Below are 26,246 nucleotides of genomic sequence, written 5' to 3'. Positions count from 1 at the left end.
AATTAGCAACAACAGGAAGATGAGAAGAAAGCTACCCTCCTCCCTTCCCTGAAGGCCAGAACAGCAGGTGTGCCTATTTTCAGAGGTAAGTGAAATATTTGCCAAATCATTTGGCACATATCAACTCAAAATGTGCCAAATTACCTGTCAAGGCTAAACAGCCTTTTTAAAAGAAAGACAAATGTCCTTGCATACACATTTGCATGGATCCACAGTGCCATCCAGTGGCTCATTATGTCGGTCACAAGTGTACAGGGTTCCAGTTGTCTCCTAGGGTTTCAATCCAAGTTCACCACCCTTGCCTTGGCATTGGCTCCTTCGGTACCCAGAGTTTTGGGGACTTGGTTACAGGCAATGCATGTATTTAAGATGAGCTGGGTTGGATGAGAGTTGCTGTCAGGTTTGGATATAGTATCTACGCTGTCCTGAGTGGGAGTGGGAGTTGCCTGTAGGATTTTCCAAGCAGCAAATGCCCATGTACCTTCTTCCATTGAATCAATGCCAGGAGAAACCTACTAAATAGCCCCAGATCTCTGTGTTTAGTCCATTACCTTGCTAACCTTAAGGGGACTGGACCAGCCAGAGTATGGCAGTCTATTCCATTATACTTCAACTTGGTAGTAAAGTCTTAATTTTTTAATTAGATGTTTGCCCAATTTCCCTTTTTAAAATGACCCTTTAAGAGGCCATATTAGCTCTTGAAAAGTAGATAAGGAGGGAGAAAGGGCCAAGGGATGGGTAGAGAAGACAGGCTGCCTCTTCTACTAGTTTCCAGACAGTAGAGAACAAACAGGGATTTTGAAAGAACAATAGATCACATGGTGACAGCAGCAGCTCTGTATTAATGTAAAGAGATGGATTCCTTTTTAGGTAGTAGCTGTGCAATGACAAGCATGGGGCTGAACCAATCAAATAAAAACTGAGAGGTCCTTTGCACCTTCCAGGCTGGCTCTAAGGAGGTCAGAGCTCTCACTGAAGAAACAAGGATCTGAATGGGGATTGTTGATTAGTACAAATAAGTTGAATCTTTTCCCATTGGCCTTCCCAGCATCTGCCCACTCTTAACAGAAACCTGTAATATGGTCTAGCTTCAAAATCTCTAAACCTGTCAGACCAGATTTAGACATTTCAGTTTGTCACTTCTTTAGTTTTTTTAAAAAGATCCCATGAAGAAAACATGAGCTGCTCTGAGGAGCAGGCTGTTTCTTTCCCAAATAAATTTAATCCATCTGGTTCCAATCACAGTAGACCTAGGTAAATAGTATCCACTGAGGATAAATCCATTTTCTACTTGTTATGTAATCTTTGTTGGTTTCAATATATTGTATAAAATAGTGAGATATGAAAGATTCTTAGAATGCATCAATAAGGCTGATACACCCAATTTAAAGATTCAGAAATTGAGGCTGACTTCTCAGATGGCATTTTCTAAGTGAGTACTAGTGTTTGGCATAGATTAAGAAGACATGATAGAAAAAGGGTTAGTTATTTTCACATTTTTGACAATAGAGAAATATTCCCAAACTTGATATCACCAAATAACATAATTTAAGACCTAATTTAAGATGAGAAGAGTGTATTTACATTGGCTTCCCATCTTGCTACATTCCAAAAGTGTGTATGGAATCTTCAGTGATAATGAAATGACCTTTGCATTTGTGTTGTGAAATGGAAGATTCCTGCTTGTCTAGCTCTGGTGTCACTGTCACTGACCTAGTTAGACTGGCTAGTTTGGACTCTAAACCCTTGTAGTGGGAAGTTTTCTGGATTGTTGCACCTGAGCTGGAGAAAACCTTTTAAAAATTGAGAAACACAGTTTCTGATCAATACTTGGAAAAATCATATTCTGTGAATGTTTTCTGGGGAGCACGATCTCATTTGGGGAGAGGTGTGGGAAATTATTTAAAGGAAACCCATTAGGTTACTGGCTGCCAAGAAAATCTTGGTTAGCAGGTTGCAAATGATTCTGTATTGGAAGAAGTTTTCCTGAAGCATCAGCCATAGGAGAGAATGATTCTCATTAGCAGAGATAAGGTGAGGGCCCTTACAGTGATGATCTATACCTTGTATTGTAATGGAGTATCTTTGGACATACCTAGACACACCAAAGCTTCCTTGATTATAAGTAACATTACACACTCTAACCAACTCAAAAAGCAAAAACAAAAACTGAAACACCATCCATTGTTGAGAGCTGTCATCTGGAAATCAGACACCCACAACTGGGCATAAAGTGAAGCCCAACTGAGCTTCATGGGGCCTGAAACTTAAGATCTAAGAGTCGGGAATTGAGGTCCCAAGACGTCTCTCTCTGTCCTTCCCAATCATTACATACTTAATGAACTCTATCCATGAATCAAACATACAAAGGATTCTATCCCCACAGAATCTTGCATTCTAGCTTGTCTCCTTCTCTCTCTTCCACATCTCTACACCTCACTGCCATCTGCTATCTCTTCCTTTCTTACCTTAACAAATGAACTTACCTGGTTTACTCTTAATTTCAACTCCCCTGTAACGTAAGCAGGAAGGGACTTGGGCTTGCTGTGTTACAGATTCTGCTTCTGAGGGATTATGACCATTTATCTGTAGAGTATAGCAACTATAACATTATAATTAACCATTTCATGGACTAGCTGGCTTGTCTTGGAGGTCATGTCTGATGCAGGTTATGGGGCACAAATGTGGTGGTCTAGGTTGATCTCTTGGTCTCAAGTCATTAGTGGATGCAGTCATTAATGGGATCATTAAAGGACAAAGTTCTTAGAAAAACAGACCTTTGTTGAGGGGGAAACCCCAAAATACATCTATGAGTAGATGACCTATTTGGGTCCTTTGCATTTATTCAAACCTGCTTTGATAAACTTGAGAATACGTCCCTGATGATATCTTCCTTTGGTATCACCAATTTGAAGATGATAGAATCAATTTCTGCCAAAATTTCTAGAATTTTCATGTCACTAGATAGTTCTTTGTTGGTCAGAATTGGGAATCAGACAAAAATTTTACTTGTTGCTTCCTCTAACTTCTAAACTATGAGGTTATCTACAAGACAAGTGAACAATTGATCAGGTAGGTCCTCTACTTTGAGCAGAATGACAGTACTAGCCTGTGTACAGCTCGAGTAAGAGGAATTTGAGTGATCTTCAGCATGTGGCAAGTTTGAAGAAAACATCATTCATATTCTAGCCTGAGATTTTAAGAGTGTGTGCCTAGTTTTGAGGTTATGGCAATGGTCTATGACAGTCAATATATTACTTTGGTTTCTGCTTCCTCTTAGTCTCTGGGAAATGTTCTTCGGGTCAAAACTGAGCACTTGTCAGTTTTGTATTGAGAACTATGCAGAAGGTCTGATAATGGGTAATTTGTTAAGCCTTCAGAAGCCATACTCAGGACAAGCCTGTATAAGCATCAGTAGTAAATGCCTCTTGTTGGATATTTGAAAGCTCAACTAAGTCATTCTGAAATAAAAGTAGACCATATTCAATGAACAGAATCACAGACAACTGCCATCAACCTCTATAATATTAGAGATCTTTAATTTCAACTTCACAAATGTAGGCGCACAGACATCTACCATGACAATCAACTTGTCACATATTGGTGCAGCTGTTATACATCTGTCTGATTCCTGGCAGAATAATTTTCTTCATCAGATTTGTCAAAATAGGAAATCATCTGATGATGGTGACAGCAGAACCTAACCTCCCTTTGCATAGAATAGTATCGGGTCACCAGAAGACCAGTAATAATTTGGACAAGTTTCTGACCTTGGAAACAAATTGTCCTGCTGATACCATTATTGTTAAAGAGACAAGTCTCCAGAGGACAGAATTGAGAACTTTTCTATAAAATGTGTGCATCAAAATACCTGCTTTTAGTCAACAGGATAGAACATATTTTGCCTATAATTTTACCAGCCATAACTACTCCCATTTAAAACCAGCTTTTACAAATAGCTCCTACATAGATGATCTCATTGAGTCTCCACAGCAACCCTGTGAGATAGATAGAGCACTTCTTACTGCTCATATTAAGTATATGAAGATACTGAAATGCTTGAGAAATTAAATGACTTTCTGAAAGTTATGTTTATAGGTAAGCAAAGGAACTAGTTCTCCTTCCAGGTGTTGTGACTCAGTCCAATATGTCACCACAGTATTGCATTCTCTTTCCTTTCACACTGAGAAAATCTCATTTGCTTCTCAACCATAAAAGCAAGATAGATCTGCTTACCTCCCACAGGTTAAAAATTAGCCACCTGGCCAGACACAACAAACAGGTAACCTGTAAAGTGTACCTTTTTTTTTTTTTTTTTTTTTTGGTATGGACAGCCCTGCTAAAATTCAGGAGGCATCTTTTAATAGAAGAAGGAAAAGAAATAAATTTTAGGGAAAAATTAAGTGTCTACTACAGAGTATCCAAAGAGCATGACAAGCAGAAATGGCCCCATGGTGAGTCTCACTTAGTGTGATAGAATTTTAAAAGTAGTTATCTGAGATTGACATGGGGTATTCTAAATATCTCCCAGAAAGTCACTAAGCGATTACGTTCCTGAACCACTCAGTTTCTAAAGAATTTTAGTGTACACAGTTGCATAGCACTTTGGAGTTTATAAAATGATATCACAAACATTCCGTAACCAGTTAAGCGAAGTCCATGGTCCAATTTTAATAAAAAATGAACAGGCTCACATGAGAATGGGAGGGGCAGGACCATGTGAAGAAGTGGACATTGTGCCCCTGTCCATTTCAAAATATAATCAAGAGCCTTAGTTTTCTCATCTTTTTGTCCCTCTAATCTCCTATTCCCCCAAAACATTAAAGTTTGAAGTCCTTGGCCTTGGCTCGCTCCCTGAAATAAAAGTGTGTCACAAGGCCTTCAACTTTCTTCCACTGGTAGGGCAGTTCCAAAAGAGAAAGCCTAATGAATGATGAAGGGCACAGAGCAGTGGAAGCTAAGGAAGGAATCTATTTCACGGAAAAGCTGAGCACACAGAGGACGTGCACAGCTCATGATGGTGGATGACACTATCTCCATTCCACTTAAATTTACTCTTCTTCTCGTGGCAGTTTCTGTCTTTGCATTGGATTTGGAATAATCTTACCTTGCATCTTTTAAATATGTCTATACTGGTAGCCCTCTCATGGGACCTTTGTGTGTGTAAACATAAAAAAGATAATTTGACGGGTGTCATCTGGATTCATTCGGTATTGAGAACACGGTGTTCTTTTTGAGGGAGTTTATCAGGCAGCCCCAGGGTCCAAGCAAGAGAGCAGTGAAAAGAAAGTCCTCCTGTTTAACCACCCAAGAGCCCTGGCCTGCCGTTTCACAAAGACTTGGCTTTGTTACTCTGTAGAGTAAAGCAGCAATCCCCACCCAGGGCAATCTTGTCATTATACACAGCTCTCCTCCTACAAGGCAGTATGCAGATTGAGATCATTTATCAACTCTTCACTTACCCAGGATGATGATGTTAAATATAGTAAAATTTGCTACCTTCAAAAAAGTAGATTGTTCCTCTATTGAATGAGGTTTGGTCTGACTAAGGATATAGCTGAGTATACAGTTCAGACTCCAGACTGGAATAAATGCTTTTCGCCAGCCCTTTGTTATCCCAGAGTATAGTTATCATTTACTTCTAGGGTATTGTCCTCAGTGAACCACCCTTGCTCATTGTTTGCATTCTGGAAATCTTTAGAACGTCCTTCCTCCTTAGTTCAAATGCACTGGAAAGCACATTCCTTTTTCCTTCTACACGACTAATGATGATAGCAAGAACATATCTTGATAGAGCCATAGAGACAACATGCTTCCAGATCATGTCTCCCAGACCATCAGATTACAAGCATCCCCTATGAGGTGGGCTGGGAGTTAAGGCCCCCTCCTCCCAGGCTTGGGATCCATAGCTGCTGGCCTCTACTCTGGGCCTCCATTGCAGCCTTTTCTGGTAGGATGACGTAAGATGATGTGGTATTGCCAAGGATCTTGGGGTATCTTACTTCCTCTGGACTTGTGGTTCTTCCTCTTGTAGTCTGACCTACCACAGGGGCCCAACCCCAGGACTCGGCCTCTAGCTTTAGGCCTTCTTACTTTTGACAGTTTCCATGTAGTCTCTAGTCCCCTGTAAGATAGGATCGTACTGAAGCCTTTTGTTAGAAAACCAGGATGCTGTCTTCTTCCTGTGGTATTCCAGGGCTGGAATCCCGCCCCTTAAACACAGATTCCTAGACACCACGTTAGTCTTTGGGCACTGAACCTCATTGGCCATGAAGAGAACAATGGCTGGTATTTGTTGAATGTACATACCAGGCCCTGTGCTAGAATTTGGTCTGTTGGTGACGGAGTGTCCTACATGTATAGGTTTTAACCTTCACTTCCCACCTTAAACATAAGCATTACTACAGTCAAGTGGTATCATATATATATATGGACATTTAACTTACGCTAATTCAAGTATATATGCTCTCTGCAAAGGAAAAATATGTAAGACATAATCCATGCATAATTTGTATATATTCTCTGTTTATTCTATGTGCTTCTATTTACTCTTTCTATTATATATTTATAAATCCATCATCTGATATAGTAAAACCCCTAAGCATAGGGCCAACTATTGCTAAAAAGCTTCTGAATTTCTAGGCAGACCTTCTGCACTGTCTCCTCAGCGATGTTCAGACCCCATCCCACTTAGCCTGTGCCACCAGGCAAATGTCTCCAAGTTCTTGCACAGGTATTTTCCTACCAAATCATCGCATGATGGATGCATGATGCCTGAGGCTCCACATTAGTAATATACCAGCAAGAGCATGATCTTATCTGGTACACTGAGTAAAGCAGTAAAACCACCTAGATTAGTTAGTTTAGACACCACTGTCTTAAATGGCCCTGTGCAGAGGGAAGTAGTCAGAATCAGCATTTTGCAGCTAACTCTAAAGAGGCATTATCTGATTGCTTTACTGGGACATCCAGAATATGAATGACTCCCAGCTTGCATTCTGTTCTGGATTATCATCCTGCCTATACTTACAACTAATTGCCCTGCGTTTGAGTAAATCCTCTCACCATTCTGGGATTCAGTTTCCATTCCTGTGTACTGAGGTGGTTGAGCCAGATGATCTTTCTTGTCCCTTCCAGATCTAACACCTTGTAGTTCTTTCCACAAAAAAACGATTCTTCCCCCCTATGCAGCCTGTTCCCATCATTGCCCTCAGTTGGGCCCAAAGCTTTGTAAAGAGCTTTAGTGCACAACTTAATGGGTCATCTTCCAGCCCGCCTTGGTGGTTCTTACACACCACATTCTACAGCTGTTACCTGCTGTGCTGTGCTGTGGAATCTGGGGTCCCCCATACTTGTAGACAGCGGACCCTGTCTGGAATGAAATCTGTGGCGGATGTCACTGGAGAAAATGACCTCTTTCCTGTCGAGGGGACAGTGACATGTGTCTTCATATATTTTGATCCATTTATTTCACACATCTCTGCATAAGTCCAAAAGAGAGAAAGAGCGAGGGAGGGAGGAAAGCCACAGAAAGATGAAACACGATAGAAGGTCAATTTGAGTTTGCTTCTGGGTATAAGATAACTTCACAGTGGAAAAATTATGATAGATGTGTATAACGTTTCATCTTTAAAAAACACCTCAGACTATTTAAGGCCAGGGGCACCACACAGAGAGTTCTTGCATCTGGGCTTCCTCTTCGGGAAGTCAGACCGGGTAACGTGGGTGACTCTGAAGACAAAACTTGATAGGACCATTTACTTGCTCTTTGCATCCATGCTGCTCTGGGACCAGATGTTTTCTGACTTCTCTGAACTAACACATTTCATCAAACTGATTTGATGTGCTACTCTGCCCAGCCGTTAGCAGACCATCTCCCAGGACTGCCTAAAAGCAGATTACCCTCCTGCTCCTTTTGAATTTGCATCCAGATGAAATCTAGTCCAAGAAAACAGCAGGGCAGCCTTAAAATGGAACAGCAAAGAGATTTTACAAGAGGGCAACCAGCTGCATGAAGAACAGAGGAGAAAAAGAAGAGGGAATTGGCTACTGCTTTGGCTGACATTAAGTGACTCCTCAGGACTAGGAGGCCAGCTGGTCACCTTCTGCGCATAGAATCCACTCCTACTGGCATCTTCCTGACAGAGTGTCTCTGGGCTCCTACCTCCTTCCCCAATTTCTTGGAGGCTAGAAATATTTTCTCTTTCTCCCTGCCGTCTCTCAGTATACTCCCTGTAGTAGACTTGATTATTTGGTAATCCTTAGATAACTTCTAACTAAATATAAGGTAATACAAATATATGTAATTTTTAAATGCATCTACACATTAATATAGTGTGTGTGTGTGTGTGTAGACATACACACACACAATATATAAAATCTTGCTTAGCCCAGAACATAGGAACGACTTGATCACTATTTGGTAAAACAAAGAATGGAGGGTTAAGTGAGCACACAGTTTCTGTCCTCCTTGCTATTTTCTCATCCTATGTGCTTTTGTTTTTTCCTAAGAGGGTTAATTTACTGAAAAGGCAAAAGGTCCTAAAATAAAAGGAACATGACTGTCTCATCATCCCAGGCTGCCATCATAAAGTACCGTAGATTGGGTGGCTTAAACAGAGACCATGGTTTTTATCACAGTTCTGGAGACAGGCAGTCTAAGATCAAGGTGCTGACACGGTTGGGTTCTGGTGAGGTCCCTCTTACTGACTTAGACAGGGCTGCCTTGCTCTGTGCTCACAGGGCCTTTCCTCAGTGCTTCAGGAGGACAGAGTGTGAGTCTTTTCTTAGAAGGTGCGTTATTCCTATCATGGGGCCCACCCTCATGATCCTCTCAACATAATTGCCTCCTAAAGGCCCCATCTCCAAATACCATCACAGAGGTGGTTAGGGCTTCAACATAGTAGTTTGGGGAAATACATTCTGTTCTTAACTTCTCAGCTAGCCTCCAGCCAAATTTGTCGGTCATCTCACTGCCATTCCATGTTGCTGCTGCCCCTCTCCTCATCTCTTGCGTCTGAGAACTCCGAATAGAATACGCTGGGAGGGGCTCGCTAACTCCCACCCCGGAGTGCTCTGTGCAGCAATTACCTTCTTGAGAGGCTGTCTCCCCCAGCAGATTAGAAGTTCAAAAAGACTCGGCTCATTGCTGACCTGAGTAGAATTGTGCCAGCTGATAAGGCAAGACAGCTATGGGGTCTCCAGCTGGAGGCTGGTCAGGGAAGGGCTGGGAGCTACTCCCCGTCCCCCAGCATCCCTAGGCGCACAATCTGGTGGATTATTGACAACGCTGAGTGATGTGGATGGCATTTGTTAGTTTTCAATAGCTGCTATAAAATGAACTTCACGCCATCTGCAAAATTAGGATTCAGAAGCAGCCTTGGATATTAAAATATTTGTGGCTGCTCCTGCTATTATATAAGATTTTATATTTTATCAGCTCCCCATGGGACTAGGAGTATAAATTAAGATATATATTTAGAAGGCAGTAAATAAACTTAGGAAAGCAGCAGTACAATTAATGAATGGACAGAAAATTGCATACGGGAGGAGAAATAAGTTTTCTACACAGAGAGTCAGAAGTTAAGTGGGGTTTAAACATTCTCCTGTCACTATCAGGAAGATAGTAATAGCAAAAATAATACAGTGAAATTCATAAAGGTTTTTTTTTTTAGCAAAATGGTTAAATAATTCTATAAGAGATCCAGCAAGTGATAGACTTCTTCCCCCATCCTGTTGGGCTATAGAATTTGTCTCATTATTCAGAAGCATCATATGGTATTCTCTCCAACAGAGCAAATGTTTTAATCAAAAGAATTCCATAGGAACCATTCCAAGTCCTTATTCGACTGCCACCCAATATTTTAGCATAATTACTATATATGTCACGTTCTCTTTACCCCACATTCCTACTAAGGACCCAATCATAGCACAATTCAAAGATGCAATAGTAAATCAGGGCAATCACTATCTTTACAAAATCCCCAGGCAGGCAGGTTTGACTCACAAGACCCTTCCTGGGCAGCACTGTCACCCATTGAATGAGCGGTGCTCACTCTGGTGGTGGCCCTGGGGCAGGACTACAGGTAGAGAGACAAGCCCCTGGCTCTGGTAAGATTCCAAGGAAACTGTGGTTTTTGGATTTGTCTGGAAAGTTCCCTCCCACGTCCCTCCTTCTTCTTGCCCGTAGAGATAATATACAGAAAAGAAGTCTTCTTTTCTAGCAAGGAAATGCTATGTCAAGCCATGTTTATTTATGAAGCCTGTGATCAGGTCTCATGCCTCAGAGTGAGTGGGTATTAGCCTATGATTCTGACAGTCATCAGTCTGGGCCCCACTCCCACCAGGCTGGCCCTCACAACCAAGTCTAGGAGTCAGACACGCATAGAGAGAGGAAGCCCTGGGTTACAACATGAATATTTTCACATCGTGGCTGCCCCAGGATGAGGCCACCATTCACGCCCTCACTCCCTCTCCCAAATCTGCTCTTTGCTTCCAGTGCACTTCCGCATCAATCAAGCCTGGCCCTGGGACGTGGGGCTCTCTGGAGGAGTCTTTGAAATGCTGCTTGTACTAATGGCAGTGAGAGCCTTAGGAGGCCATTCCCTGAAGTATCACTGAACTGAAACATAATCCAAAAGATAGAAAAGGCTTTGGCCTACTGCTTGATATTAGAATGAAAATAATCATGGTAATAGCTTGCCTTCTCCTTGATACCTTTAATTCAGTAATATCAAGCAATTTGTACACAAGTAATTAAGAAAACACTCCTTTGTGGTAAGTTGCTAATTTAGCTCCCATTTTAAAGAGAGACAGAAAGAGGCTTAATGATTTTCCCCAGGGGAGACGCAGAGTAGGTAGCAACAGCATTGGGTATACAGTGATTTGTGGCAAAAGATCTCTCCTTGTTCGTCTCTAATCCCCAATATTGGGCTCACAAAATTACTTCGGAGCAGAGTTGGTCTTAAGTCTCTTGGGTGGTGTTACTGTGTTCTATTCAAGAGCCGCCTGGTTCTGCTGTGGAGGCAGCTGCTTTTCATAGCTGTCGGTGAATATTTTTGTACTCTCTTTTCATCACATGATGTATATCATTCCCCTCGCTGGCATTTCCAATCACTGAGAGCAGCAGAACCACGGAATGAATCGGAGCACTGTAATTTTTCCCCCTCATTGATCTGGGGTAGGGAGGGAGAGACTGGAGGGGGATGGGTAAGGTGGAATGGGCTTTCAAATCTCCTAACAGCAACACAATCCTATGTTTCTCATACCTCGGAGCTGCTTATTCAAGCTTCCGCAGCTGTCCATTCGCCTGCCCTCTGCCAGCTCCTTAGCTGGACGGGGCTTCTCCTTTTGCAAAGCCAGGATCTTCTGTGACCAAAGGAGTGCCAGGAACCTGAATGACTGGGGCACAGGACCCCAGTCTCCGCCTGCCTTTCTTCTTGCCCCTTCCTGCTCACAAGCTTCACTGTTGGTCAGAAAGAAGTTTCAGATGGGGAGTAGGAAATGCCACCTGATATTAGAGATGGTGCTCTGTGATAGTAGTGGTCATTATTTGTAATTATCCTTTTCATGTTGAAATGCTGTGGTGGAGGCTGCCGTTGCTGTTGCAAGATAGGTCATTAAATTTCTATCTCATTCATGGGAAATTTAAGCTGACAAAGGGGAAAAGACGAGATTGCTCTGAAATGCATTTTTCACTCTGAGCCCGACCAAGAACCTAGAGATTTGGCGGGGGGGGGGGTATAAAATTTATTGGTGAAAAAGACAGAACTTGGAGGTAGGAGATGGAATTTACAGTTGCTATTAAAATGGTTGCTGAGGTTCTTGAAGGTAGCGATGAGTTGTGTTCTTAAATACCTTCAATAATTATAGCAGTAATTAGCACAGGTAGGCACACATGAAAGTGTAACATGCAAGTAGATAAATATACTGGCAACTGTATCAATAAAGCACTTGCAAACATAAATTACTATATAAATGCTAATTAATTACATAAGCAGGCATACAGCATGGGATGGTTATTCATATTACTACTGCAAAGATAAATAGGCAAACAAACAGCAGTGCATTCATTTGGGCACATGGCTTCTCCCTGCCTCCTTTCTCTGGCCCCCTGTGATGGCTAGCCACTGTCCAACCCAACAGCCACTAGCCACATGTGGCTAATGAGCACTTCAAATGTTGCTGGTCCCAGATGAGATGAGCTGCAGGTGTAAAATACACAATCAGAATCTGAAGGCTTATTTTGCAAAAAAAAAAAAAAGGGGGGGGGAGGCAGTGGGGGAGTGAGAGAATGTAGAATACCTCCTTAATAATTTTTATATTGACTACAAATGGAAAAAATAATATTTTGGATAACTTGAGTTAAGCAAAATATATTATTAAAATTGATTTTACCTGTTGTTACTTTTTTAACCTGGCCACGAGAAAATTAAAACTTTTATTTGTGGCACACATTTGGGGCTTGAAGCACTTTTTTTTTTTTTAAATCTAGGCCATTTTATTTAATAAAATTTTACAAATTTTGGGAACAGTGTCTCAGTGTCTCAGCCAGAACCAGAGAAAGCTCGCTCACAGTCAGAGAGGAGGGCCCAACACAGAGGCGGCTGGATGGGCTGTGGTGCAGATGAATCCTCCCAGGGCTTTGTAGAAAGACCAGGCCTTGACTTTCCCATCCGTGTGCCTTGTCCATGGCGTGATGGTAATGCATTCAGGACTTCCTGAGCACCTGATTGGCTGCCTCCTGGTGACAGTCCCAGCTGAGAGCCAGGCCACCCTGGTGTGCCCCTGGCAGTGCCACACAGGCAGCCAGGCTTGGGGTCCCTCACCGGGCACCCCCAGGAGCCAACAGCACCTACACCGGGCAGAGAGCCCCTGATGCCACCTTGGTTCATGTCAGGCTGGAGCTCCTGTTGAGACAGGCTCTGCCAAAGGACACACTCTGAAATGATCAGACCCCAGCATGTACCAGTGGGCACAGTACAAGTCTGCAGAGGGATCCCAGGAAACAGGCCTGGGATTGGGGAAACATCCCCACAAAAACGTTCTGGTTTCCAGTACCAAACCAAACCAGTAAGAGAATGTAAAATTCCTCATAAAAGTACAAAGTCCTCCTGTTTTAGCAAACGTCACGATGAAACAAGGTTTCATTTTTAGGTTACGGGGAGTGAAAATCTTTTTCATTGGAATTGTGATGCATTGCCCATTTTGGTGTAAGGCAATGGAAGTACATTTCTGTTGGATGCTGTTCTCCTGGACAGTTGAACCTGTTTGCAAGGCAGAGAGAAGGATGATACCACTAGGGCTCCCTGGGCCATGTTCTGCTGCTGTAGCTGTCCCGCCTATGACACGTAAGGGAGAATATACTTAAGCTGCTTCTCTGGGCTGAGAAGGATGGTGCTGAAGCAAGTGGGCAGGCCACCCTCAGCACCCTGGGATGGCTACCTTTTGGAGCACCAGACACTTAGTAAAAAAAAAAAAAAAGAAAGAGGATTGACATTTAGGCTGCTTATCTACAAAAGGGGAGGAAGCAAATCATGAGATTATCCTTCTGCATGTTGGTAAGCACCTGTCTTACTGCCAGACCTGCCAGCTAATTATTCCTGAGGGAGGAAAGGGGGTGGCAGAAGGCCTGAGCACGACTGACCTTGGAGTGGGAAAAGGAAATACTTGTTTGGTGGAACTTACGCAACAGTTTACCTGAGAATTCACCGCATACGGGTGCGTAGGGCACCTATTTGTCTTGAAGAGAACTTGCCAGAATTCATTCATAAATTCTATCACCGGGTACAGTGTTTAATTGTTGGATAAATGTTGATAATTGTGAACACTGAGTTATGGTGCTATAGTCTTGGCTGGGCTATTTAAAGCCCTTGAATTCTTATTTGCATGTTATTTGCATAAGCTTACATACTAACTTCAGAAGGCTGTAACTCTATGCACAATTAAATTAGATTAAATTAATGAGTGCAACGCCCTACAATTGTGTGCAAATCTGATATCTGAAAATTAATGCATGTGGCAAACATAAGAGAGAAATCATGAATATATAAACTGCATGGCACTGTTAACATATCCCCCCTTTTGACAGGACAAACCCCTGTATGGGTCACCAGGTCCAGGAGATTATTTCTAAATTTCCTACCTTCCTTAGAGATGTTTATCTTTCAAAACACTTAGTGCTCATCTGGTCCAGTCTCACCCTGACCCAGATTGAGCAATGAGAGATGGAAGGCCCACAAAGGAAATGGTTTTGTCCAAGATAACATAACTGCTAGAGGCTGACCCAGGACTCAAATGTCCCCTGACCAGGCCAGCTCCTCACAGGTGGTACCCGGGCCTCGAGAACTATAGGAGGCTCACGTACTCTAGGACTGGACACGTAAATGTCACAAGTGAAGCCAGCAAACAAGCTTGTCCCCTTCCCTTTTCATATACACCTACCTAATCTCCTTGCAGACTGGGCTCCCTGCTGCAATTGTGAGATTTCTCTGGGTACCCAGGATGGGCATTCTGGAAAAGCATGTGCCACTGGCCCTGCAGATTTCTCTCCCATGACAGAGACATGGCCCAGAAGAGTGCCAGACCTGGGTCCTCTGAAGCACAGCACGGCAAACACCCCTGCCAGCATTTCGTGGAAGTTCTTCCAGCCTGATTCCCAGGCTGCAGGTTATTTCCATGCTACGACACTTCTTTCTACACAATGTAATGGATATATAGCTCTCTTTTACCTCAATAATAATATTAGTCCTGACAATGGAAGAAGTTTTTGGGTCTCCGGAAATAACGACAACAAAAAGCCAAAGCGCTAACTTTCTTGGAGCATTCACGTTTCATTACTTGTCCTGTGTCACCCTACAAGCATGAGAGTGCGCACGCGCGCGCGCACACACACAATGCATGTATACACATACACACATGAATGCACTGAGACAGACGCACACAAACACACACACACCTGGGCAACCCTACAAGTCAAGTCAGGAATTCTCCTCGAGACACAGTAATCAAACTCTTTCCCATCATTTGTTTGTTTGTATTGAATCAGGAGACCGATCCTGATTTGCATGTTGTTTTCATAAATTTGCATAGTGCATAAGGGGCCCTATCTCTTGAGCATCCCACACTGTCACAGAAGTGTGGCCAGCTTTCCTGTGTTCTAAAGGAACACAAAGGAATGCTTTATTTCCGCGAGCAGTTTTTACAGTGAAGCTTTTAAATGCTACAGAACATAGAAGGATTTTGTTTTAAGTACAGTACCATTGTGAGGAATTTTTGTCAACCCATCCCATTCTGACTGTGGTCACTGAGCAGCTTGGAAGCATGAGAGCAAGGGAACAAGGCAGGTTCAGAATGTCCTGCTCTAGGAGGGATATTTTTAAATAATCCATGTGGGACAATGACTAGAAATTCTCTCAGGATTTCTGTCCTGCTTACCTGGTAGTTTGCACACCAGACCTCCCAGGGTGACGCTATCCCCTTGCTGCGGACCCTAGCCCACCTGGCTTGGCTCTTAGCTCACTCCGTTAGTGAGGCTTGGACAATGGTGTGAGCTGCATATGTGCCTGTTCAGGCTTTGGTTTTGGAATAATGACTACACTGTGTATGTCTGACCACCTGATCTTAATCATTCAAAAGATTGAAGACAAAGGTTATCAGCCCTGTACTGGAATATGGTATTGAGACTCTTGTTGAAAATAAAATCCTATGTGCACAGCCCTCGCCATCTCCTACATAATGGCCTGGCCTGTGTGCAGTCCCTCCCTCCCTGTCTCCAACCTAATAAGCCATCCATTTACCTTTGCCATGTTCCTTTTGCCCTTTGACAATGAACCATTCACTGAAGTAAAAGGCGAGAGGAAGGGGTGGGGGGGTGGGACCCAATACCTCACTAGTTTTCCAGTCACTGTGCAAGGAATGGTCAACACAGGAATGGAGCAAATAAAAGTTTACCCAAGGAGAGGGAGAAAGAACCGAGGAGAACACAAAGAGAGTGACCATCCTCTGGGCCATTGCTCTGGGAGCTGGTATGGCCTGAGGGTCATAAATCATGGATTTCTTTGCAGTGGAGAGGTGGGTAGCAGACTCCCAGCCTGGGACTCGGCCAGAGACGAGGAGCAGGGAGGGTACAGGAGGGCAGCCCTGGACTCCTGATTTGGCCACAGCTGCCTCTGTGGTCCTGCCCACTTTGCTTAGCCTTTCAACATGACTTTCCGAAACTCTAAAATTGGGATAATAATACTACTTTAACATCATTTCTTTATTAAACAGCATAATAGGATGGAATGATATCATGTATTATTTTTGAGAGAAACTTAGGTTGACCATTGATGGGGCTGTGTTCTTCACCCTTTGCTTTGCCTCTCACAAATTGACTGGAAAAGGATATTGAACTCTTTGGTTACTCTTTGTTGTTGTTACTGTTGTTTTAAAGTCAGTCCCTGAACATTTCCAGATATTGTACCGCATATTCTGCCTGCCCTATGTAAACTGCAGTATACAAAGTCACCAAGTACTCCATTCATTCCATGCACCCTCCAGGCCCCCCCCCCCCCCAGGGGCCCACTGTTAAGGTTTCAACCAGATTCAGGGCTGAGGCCTTTGTGAGTGAGCTGAAGAATGGATCATCAATTTTCAAGTCATAGCCATAAATGCTTCATGTTTGTGAATACGAGCATATCTGGGCAGAGCAATACATCCCCCAGATACCATATTGGAATATGGTAGCATTGGAAGGACATGATGCAGCCACTCCTGCCAAGTCTTGGACCATCCTTCCACAGTACCGGCTCCAGTGGACCCTTCTCTGTTCTCAGTCTGTTTGGACTGTTCAACTACTGTGACCACTTTCTCTTTCCTGGACCACTTTCTTCTCTCAGCTTTTGTCACATTACTGTCTCTAGGTTTACATCAGTGTTTTCCTCAGTTTGTTCCCACTTCCTCTCTGTTTCACATGTTGATACTCTTCAGAACTCAGTCGTACCCAACTCCCTCCCTTGTTTTTTCTCCTGTTCTTGCTTGCTCTTTGTGTCTGTACTCTGAGCCTTAGATGCTCTCATCATTTCCAGGGTTGATTTCCATGGATATGATAATCAGTACCAAATTTATAACTGCATCACCTCCCTCTCAGAGACCATGTTCACATATCCAACAGCCTACTTGATATTCTTCACCTGAATGTATCAGAAACCTCTCAAATGGAACCTTTTTTAACATTTTCAAAATGGAAGTCTGCCTTTCTGGTCCCCCAACGACTTTCCACCTCTCCGGATACTCACTCAGCCTTTGGAGACAAAACTGTGGGGTCATTCTTGATTCTCTGCTTCACTGAACTCTCACCATCTAACCCACCAACAAATTCTATAGAATCAACCCGGAAAATGTGTCCCAAATCTGTCCATCTCCTCCAGCACCATCATTCCAGGCCAGACCACCTGCGTCTCTTACATGATCCACTTCAACACCTCCCAAACTGGTCTCTCTACTTCCGCTTTTGTCCCCTCCCTTGCCAACTCAATTATTCTCCACATAGCAGGGAAGGAAATTATAATGTAAATCAGATCAACGTGTGAAGCACAAATTGCATCAGGCCATTTCTCCACTCAGACTCCTTGGTGGCGTTCTATTTCACCTGGAACAAAATCTCATTTCTTCACTACACACTGTTGGGCCCTGTCCAACTATCCCATGTTAGCTGAGCCAGGCTCTCCTTTGGCTCAGTGATTTTTGGCCATCCTGACCTTCTCTCAGTGCCCCAAAGACACCCAACTCTTGCCTGATTCAGGTGTTCTGAATGCAGTTTTCCCCACATGCTGTAGCACTGTCTCTTTTATATCTCACTTTATTTTTTTAAATGTTGATTTATTTTTGAGAGTGACAAAGAGATAGAGTGTGAGCTGGGAAGGGGCAAAGAAAGAGTGAGACACAGAATCCAGTGCAGGCTCCAGGCTCCTAGCACAGAGCCCAACACTGGGCTTGAACTCAGGAACTGTGAGATCATGACGTGAGCGTAAGTCAGATGCTTAACCTACTGAGCCACCCAGGCATCCCTGTGCTTCACTTTAAATGCCATATGCCTAACACAGCTTCTCTAACAAACCTATCTAAAGACTGTTTTCCTCACAATGCTTCCATTACTTTCTACGTTAGCTCTTTCTTTGTTCCTTTATTAAACTTGTCCTCATAGTTAATTTATTGTTTTCTATTGCAAAAGTTTCTGATGAAACTTCAGTTTTATCTGAGTCCTTCAGTAAACTGTCAGCCCCATGAAGGCAGGCCTGGATCACATCTAACTTGTTGCCACTGGTTTCTCACTATTGAGCCCAATGGGAATGAATAAATGAAGAATTAAAATCTCAAAAATACTGTCAAGAGTTGAGATCCTTTTCCTTAAATTATAGTTGCAGTTTGAGTGCAAGACACTGGACACACCTAAGACACGTATTTCTGTGGCAGTCTCTAAATGGTTGTCTTGGGTGGCTCCAAGTCTTTCCTCAGCCACAATTCTCAGGGTGAGCATTTGGCACCATGGAAGATGACTAAAGTTGGAATGTTTGCCTAACTCTATAGGAATTGGCTGGTGTGGTTGTGGAGGTTTAAAAAGCCTGGCAATCTGCTAATTGCAGGCTGGAGACCCAGGAAAGCTGGTGGTGTCATTCAGTCAAAGTGTGAAGCCCTGAAAACCAGGATTGCTGTGACTGATGGCAGGAGAAGATGAATGTCCCAGGTCAAGCAGAGAAAGCAGATTGACCTTTTTGTTCTACTCAGGCTCTTTAGTGGATTGAGTAATGCTCACCCACATTGATGAGAGTGATCTTTACTCAGTCTACAGATTCAAATGCTAGTCTCTTCTAGAAACATCCTCGTAGGCACACCCCAAAATAATGTTTACTAGCTGTCGCAGCACCCCTAGCCCAGTTAAATTGGCACATAAAATAAATCATTGCAACTTGCTTCCCTTACTCCCCACCCAATCTAAAATTAAAAATTAAAAAATACTCTACCATAAGGTTTTGGAAATGACAGAAATGCACACATACGCCAAGGTTAAAATATCTTCTTCCTAGATTATCTGTTCTCCTAGATCTTTGTGTATTTGGCCCTCGGCATGAAATATAAGGAGCTATGTTATTAGGTTCTGGTTATATGTCCTGTTAATGAGCATACTGTGTTGGTTACATTTATATTAGCACTCCACCATTGACCTCATAATTCTGAAATAAACAACAATGGAATTGCATCTGTTATGCATCAGTACACTTTAAATGTGTATTAACACCAAAAGACTACATTTGCTTATTCAGAAGTTATTCAGGGGCCTTCAGCATTGAAAGGCACACGTTTGGATATTATGTTTCTGAACCTAAATGCACAGATGCTGTTTCCCTCTAGGAAAAGGTGAATGGCACTCACATGGATCTGAGCAGCTTCACCTTTCAAAAGAAATCACTTCTCCCCCTTTCTCGGGTGATTACTATTTTCACTGGCCTCTAGACTATTGTCAACTCTTGGTTCTTAGTCAACATTAACTAGCTTATAGATTAACCATCAGGGAGTAATTACGGTTAGCAGATGAATGAAAAAAATACTGTGACATAAATTAAGAAAAATATCTGCATTTTAGAGGGAAACCACATATACCAAAGACGCAGGGCCAGTGCTACACGACTACTTGTAAACACTCCCATCTGCTGAAAACCCCTCTTTTTCATCCATCCACACAGAGAAGGAAGGAGCTCAAGATCCATCCAGCAGCTGGGGAGTTGTGGCCAGTTGTACATGCACATTCCCTTTCTTTTAAGTTTGGAGCCAAAGAGTTCTTAACTCTCCTTGCTGCTGACATTTGATATTCTTTTAATCTGAGAGTAGGGAGAAAGATAAGGATGCACTCACCAGTGCAACACTTGAATTTTTTGTTTTATTTTGTTTTGTTCAAAAACCCAGGACTAGGAGCTTTTACTTCAGTGCTGGGACAGTGAGGGGCCAAGATGCAGGAAATGAATGGGGAGGAAAAGCCACTGAGGAGCTGACATTAAGAGGGAGCGTAATTTACCTTCAGAGCTGTGTGGCTTGACTGTGATGCATTGGGGCTGGGGTGTGAGACAGGGAGCAGTGACACGTGGCGTGGTCGGCTGGCGGAGAAGCACTGAGTGATTGCGGTAGTGGCGAGCAGAGGCTGCTAGCAAAAACCGGATCAGGCTGGTGCTGCACTCTATCACCTAAACCATCTGCTGGATGGCTTAGAAAGCAGAGGACCATTTGCTAAGTGACAACTGATGTCATTTTATTCTAATGTTCAACAAAAGAAGAACTCTGCCAGGAAGGAGACAATAATAACAGACTATTTTGCCACTTTTCATCAAGCAATTTGTATGATGTTTTGAATCCCTTAAGTATGATTCTTGTGTTATGCTTATATTTTGATAGCATCTGTAGAACAGGAAATGTGTCCCTAAACATTAGATGTCATTTTAAGGAAATTACTATTCCTCAAATCCATTGTAGGCACAGTTTTACCTGGATTTATTTGGCTGCTATTGGGGTTACTTGTGTAACTCCTTCCACCTCTTGTGCTCTGAGCCATTCAGGCACCATGCCTGAAGCATCTGCCAGCCGATGACATGTGGGTGCATCTCATCATGGTGCTGGTGACTTGGACTTGACCTTAGATCTGGGCCACCTGGAACTCTAAGCAGGTGGTCTTCTCATTTCAAAAACTGTAGCCAAGTCTTAGAAATTCCACAGGCCCCATACATGCCTTATCTTTGTCTTTGGAAAGTACATATTTGCTCTGCCAAAAAAAGATGAGGATTGCTTCAGGAGTGGTTGGATTTTCCTCAGAGTTCCAGTCAATATCATCCCTGATCACACACACGCACACGCACACACACACACACACACACACACACACACACACGACTCACCAATAATTCATTGAGCAGGAAGCTTCAACTTGATCCCCTTCACATTTTACCCTTTTCTCTGTCATGGAGACATCTGCACATGGTTTATAATTCTGGATTTATAAGCGACCTTCAGATAAGCTCTTAGGTTTAACCAGATGTGTAAGCATGCCTTCTTTTTGCTCTCCCCCTGTCCCCTTTTCTTCTTAGAACCTTAGGTTTCTGTTTCCAGGCCATTATGCTACTTGTCACTTTTGCCCTTGGTGGTCATCAACTACAGTCAGAGATAGAACACCTACTACCATTTATTGAGGCCCTATTGGTTGCCACAGACTGTGCAGGTGCTTATATGAAATTGTCGTTCTCTTCATTTGCACATCATGACCCGCATAGAAATTAGTGATACATTTAGACCATATTGATATAAGTGGAAGAGGAGGAGATCTGAACCTGGAGGCCATGGGCTTACAGCTCCAGCTGTTCTAGGCTGGAATCCTGATGGCTGAGGGGACAATATCTCCAACCACCTTTATCCCTTTTATAGTATGAAAGCAAGTCATGACTCTGATAGAATATTTCCTATATCTTTCACAATAATACTTGGAGTTAAATATTATGATCTGTTCATTGCTTCACACTTTGACCTATTTAATAAATGGTAAAGCCAGGACTTGAATCTGGTCTGGTTTGATCCCAGGCTATTTTTGTCCTATCACAAATCAACCTGCTTTTATAGCTGCTGATGCCGACTTGATCAGCCTTGGAGATGTAGGTGATGGTCTAGCTAAAATGCAGGAGGACCTGGGTTCTGAGGGACAGGCTGGCACATGAGTCAGGCATCAAAGAGAGATATCCGCCTGTGCTTTCATGTTTGGATCTGCAAAGATCAGTCCCAAAGAAGTCCTTTAGTCCTATGAAGAAGTGCGTAGATTAAGACAGGTTAACCATCTAAAGGTGTCACCTATAAAAAGGAGCTAGGCAGTAAGAAACGCTCCAGGTGACAGGTCACCACAGAAAGGCAATGAAGACCAGAATCAAATGAAAGTCAAAGCACCAGTGAAAGCTGGGGATTGATGCAATTCCCTGAGCCAGGGATTCTTCATCCTTACGGCATTAGAATCATTTGGATAATTTGTTCAAACATAGATTGCCCTACACACAGAATTTCAGATCCAGTAGATCTAAGTCAGGCCTGATAATTTTTGTTTCTAACAAGTTCCCTGGAAATGCTGACCCCATTGGCCAGAGGCCATTTTCCTTAGCAAAAAGTAAATGTGGCCGTTTTAAATGGAGGGCTATAGTCTTGTCTGGGGTAGAAAGGGAACAAACAAAAGGACAGATGTCTCACATTCTTTGTCTCAGGCCACTTACACTGCCCTCACAATTTGCTTGGGTTAGGTCAGAAGTCATTAGAGCAACTTTGTCTAACAGCACCTGCTGTCTCCTGTCAACCAGCATCCCAGGCACTTAGACCATCTCCTAGCTCAGGGTGACTGAAAAAACATGTATCGGTAAACACTTGTAGCCACTGGTGTGTTTAACTTTTGATGTTTTTGCCAATAATCCAGTGTCCTTCTAGTTCCATAGTTTTTTAACCCAAAGCTTAGAAATACAATATTAATTGCCCCCCAAAAGTAACACACCGCATCTCCATTTTCCTTCAGCTGACTGAAAAGAGAAGATCAAGTATTAAATCCTCTTAGTTTAGTTGTGGAATTACTCAAGCAGTGACATCCTTACAATACTGTAGGACCCTGAGTGTGCTAAGGGTACCTCTCTCTTAGCCCCAGTTTCTTTCCTCCTTGTATCCTGAGCACAGCTTACACCATTAATAGGGCATGGATTGGTGGCCCGTAAGCTATTTCAATCCCCATCTGGCTTCATTCCCTGTTGGAGAGCTTGTCAAGGCAATCCGTCTCTAAATTTGAGTAAGCCTCTCTTCACTTACACTCCTTCAAGAGGGGGAATCGAATTTCTTCCAGAGCGGGTTTATTGGTTGTTTACAAGGATGCAGGCAAGGCACAAGCAATTGCACCTTTATCCCTGAACTTTAAAGAAGCCACAGATTTCAAAAGAAAATAAATCTTTTAATCCTTCTACAACTACTCTCCCTTTTACTAAGTAGCTGGCATTTAAAAGAAACTGTTATTGAACATGCCTTCTGAGCCCTTTTGTAAGTGTTAACAAGAACTTCTCCTAAGAGACAAGGGCTCCTGTCTTTCCAGAAGATAGGTCCCATTGTGAGTATTTAAGGAAAAGTCAAATTTAGTCAAAATAGGCAATTATTTTTATTTCACCAGAAGCAAGCTCAAAATAATACCAAAATGCATTTATAAGCCAATAGTCAGTTTCAGGCTTTGAGTCCTCCTTTTGGGATGCATATATGAGGGAAGGTGGTCCAGAGAGCATCCTGAAGGGTTGCTCTGGCAGCACCTGCCAGCCAGCGCACACTAAAGCAGGTAATGAGGCTTAAAGAATGCCAACACCTACCTTTGCCATAGCCACGGAGTTGGTATCAAGCGAAAAGCTGTATCATTAACAAAAGCGACCAAAAAATAAAAACTTCGGAGGAACCCAAAAAGAAATATATGGAAACTACATTAAGAAAAAAATAACACTTTACTGAGAAACATAAATGAAGTTTTCACACAAGGATAAGTATATAAAATTTCTTTTTTTTTTTTTTAATGTTTGCTTATTTTTGAGAGACAGGCAGAGCACAAGTGGGGAAGGGGCAGAGAGAGAGGAAGACACAGAATCCGAAGCAGGCTCCAGTCTCTGAGCTGTCAGCACACAGCCTGATGCAGGGCTCGAACTCACAAACCATGAGATCATGACCTGAGCTAAAGTCAGTTACTTAACCGACTGAGCCACCCGGGTGCCCCAATGTACAATATTTTCAAGTGGAAAGACTAAATAGAGTAAAATTACCAATTCTTTCCTGTTTAATATTGTGATTTATCATGAGAAATGAATATATGGTTTTCCTCCAGTTCCTGGCACAGACCTCCTAAAACCCTTTGAATTTCCTAACTGATAAGAGCAATGAAAGTATGTTTTGTTACTCATAACAAGCCTTTTTCAGCCACTCCTGAGTTGATACTAGGGGTAACTGGAAAAGCCACTAAGTTTGGGGGCTGGATGCCAGGTGATTAGATGGCTGGAACTTGCAGTCCTTCCCCTCAGCCTCTAGGGCAAGGAAAGTGACTCAATCCCCAACGGCCAATGATTTAATCAATCAACCATGACTATGTAATGATGCCTCCATAAAGACCCAAAAGATGGGATGTGGAGAGCTTTTGGGTTGGTGAACATGCGGTATTGGAAGGATGGCGCATCTTTAGAAGTTAGGGAAGTTCTACCCCTTCTCCCACATACTTTCCTTATGTATCTCTCCTTTCTGGCTGTTCATGAATTGCATAAAAATACTGCTTTTATAATAAAGCAGCAATCTGTGTTGCTGATTTTCCTGAGTTCTGTGAATCCCTTTAGCAAATTAGTGGATCTGAGCAGGGAGTCATGGGAACTGTTGATGGATAGCCAGTCAGAAGCACAGGTGACAGTCTGGACTAGTGATTGGCATCTGAATTGGAAAAGGGGTCAGTCTTTGGGACTCAGCCCTCAAGCTGTGGGATCTGACATGATCTCCAGGTACAAAGTGTCAGAATTGAGTTAAATTGTAGATCATCCACCTGGTGTCACAGAATTGCTTGGTGTGGAGGGAAAATGACCCATACGTTGGATGACCAGAATACAGAACTATTGAGAATAGAGGAGGAATGCACAGAATTGTTTTTCCAAAACAAATATATACAACTAATAAAATTCTAGTAAAGAATTTGATGAGAGGGGCGCCTGGGTAGCTTAGTCGGTTAAGCGTCCGACTTTCGCTTAGGTCATGATCTCGTGGTTCATGGGTTCGAGCCCCGCGTTGGGCTCTGTGCTGACTGCCAGCTTAGAGCCTGGAGCCTATTTCAGAGTCTGTATCTCCCTCTCTCTCTGACCCTCCCCTGCTCACTCTGTCTCTCTCTCTCTCTCTCTCTCTCCCCTAGAAATAAATAAAAATATTTAAAAAAAAAAAAAGAATTTGATGAGATTGGTGGATGTATTAGCCCTCTCCAGAGAGAATCAGTAGTATAAATACAGAATCACACACACACACAAACACACACACACACACATGCACACACACTCATAAAGGAGATTTATTATAGGAATTGGCTCATGTGATTATGGAGGCCAAGGAGTCCCATGATTGGCCTTCTGCAAGCTGGAAAACCAAGGAAGTTGGAGGTATAATTTAGACTGAATCTGAAGGCCTGAGAACCAACAGAGCTGATGGTATAAGACCCAGTCCAAGTCTGAAGGCTCAAGAACCAGCAGCACCAATATCCAAGGGCAGAAAAAGACGGAAGTCCCAGTTTATGCAAAAGGAGCGAATTTGCCCTCCTTCCACCTCTTTGTTCTACTTGGGCCCTCACACATCGGTAAGAGTGAGCTTCTTTATCAGTCTGCCAATTCTCCTAGTCTCTTCTAGAAACACCCTCATAGCACACTTAGAAATCCTGTTTTACCAGTTTTCTGGGCATCCCTTAGCCCAGTCACTTGACACATAAAGTTAACCATTACAGGGGGGTTTGTGGGAGAAAGATACTTGATAAAGCTATACAAAAAAAGTAGCTGTGAAAATTTGAAAGTGAGAATTCTGTCTTATCCAGTCCCAAACTGTTAATGAAGTCACAAGAATCAGAATCCCAGGGTGGATGCAAGAAACAGCCTACAGAAAATGGAACTGTTTAGACAACCCCAAAACTGAGGCCAATTTTTCAACAAATGGGTTTCTAAGAATGGACTATTAAAAAAAATTCAAGTTCTGTCCTACTATCTCATCAGCCACCAGAATTTCACTTATACCATTAAAAAGAAAATATAAGTGAGTATTTAACTGATAAAGGAGAGATTTTGAATACCAAAAAAGTATAAAATCAACTAGAATGGTAACTTTGACTATACGTAAATCTTAAAATTTTGGAAGTCAAAAAGCACTCCTCATTACTGTCCCATGTTGCCTAAAATTCCATTCTTTGTTTTAGAGTAAGGCATTGAGAACCCAGGAGTCTTCTGTCAAAATCCAAAACCCTCAAGAGTCAGAGGTGAAATGCTGAGAAGCGTAGACCACATGGCATCAGTGGTTAATATAGTGAAGCACTTCTATTCTCCCTTGTAATAGCAACTTCCCTGAGACCCCTCCAGTGCCTTCTCTTCGCCACTTTGGCCACTGACCCTTCCACAAGACTGATCCTGACCATCCCAAGGGCTGGCAACTAGAGGAGTCATGTCTGCCCT

This window comes from Crocuta crocuta, unplaced genomic scaffold (assembly GCF_008692635.1).
Source record: "Crocuta crocuta isolate KB4526 unplaced genomic scaffold, BGI_CrCroc_1.0 scaffold91-1, whole genome shotgun sequence".
NCBI lineage: Eukaryota > Metazoa > Chordata > Mammalia > Carnivora > Hyaenidae > Crocuta > Crocuta crocuta.
The sequence above is the reverse complement of the archived record's forward strand: the minus strand, read 5'-3'. Positions refer to the sequence as shown.